Raw genomic sequence first — 202 nt, forward strand, 5'->3', positions numbered from 1 at the left:
CCTGGGCTATAAAGTGAGCTCAAAGCTAGCCTGAACTGCATAGTGAGACCCTGTCTCAAAAGGACAAAAAATAAAAAGTAAAGCTTAGAGCAATAGTTGGCACATATTGTGTATTCCACTCAAGATGTGTGAGCTAGTGTTCTCTATGCTTTGCTCATTTATAAAAATAAAATTTGAAATTATTTTGTCTACTTCTCACTAA

Source organism: Chinchilla lanigera, unplaced genomic scaffold (genome assembly GCF_000276665.1).
Source record: "Chinchilla lanigera isolate Chin_1 unplaced genomic scaffold, ChiLan1.0 scaffold00171, whole genome shotgun sequence".
In the NCBI taxonomy this organism is placed as follows: domain Eukaryota; kingdom Metazoa; phylum Chordata; class Mammalia; order Rodentia; family Chinchillidae; genus Chinchilla; species Chinchilla lanigera.